Genomic DNA, 311 nt, shown 5'->3' with positions numbered 1-311 from the left:
TTCCAAGAGAAGTGGTGCTGGCTCCTACCCTGGGGGTCTTTAAGAGGAGGCTGGATGAACACCTTGCTGGGGTCGTTTGACCCCAGTACTTTTTCCTTCCCATGGCAGGGGGTCGGACCTGATGATCTGCTCAGATCCCTTCCAACCCTACCAACTATGAAACTAGGGTTAAGCCTGTGTGAAGTGGCTAGCATTTGCTTCAGATTTGGATTTGGCCAATTCAGGGAACAGTGATTTGATTTGGTGATTTGAATCACTGTCCCAAATGGATTTGGCCAAATCTGATTCGGAGATTTGGCTGCTGCCAAATC

General features: G+C 48.9%; 1 long non-coding RNA gene across 1 annotated transcript in view; it reads right to left on the bottom strand.

Annotated features, from left to right (window-relative positions):
- LOC109303397 overlaps positions 1-311 on the bottom strand; it is an 18,201-nt gene that overhangs the window by 7,907 nt on the left and 9,983 nt on the right. The gene's annotated exons all lie outside the window — the stretch shown is intronic.

This window comes from Gavialis gangeticus, unplaced genomic scaffold, assembly GCF_001723915.1.
Source record: "Gavialis gangeticus isolate Ggan-Ray unplaced genomic scaffold, GavGan_comp1, whole genome shotgun sequence".
Taxonomy (NCBI): Eukaryota; Metazoa; Chordata; order Crocodylia; family Gavialidae; genus Gavialis; species Gavialis gangeticus.
Note: the sequence above shows the minus strand (reverse complement) of the source record. Positions and strands in the feature narration are given on the sequence as shown.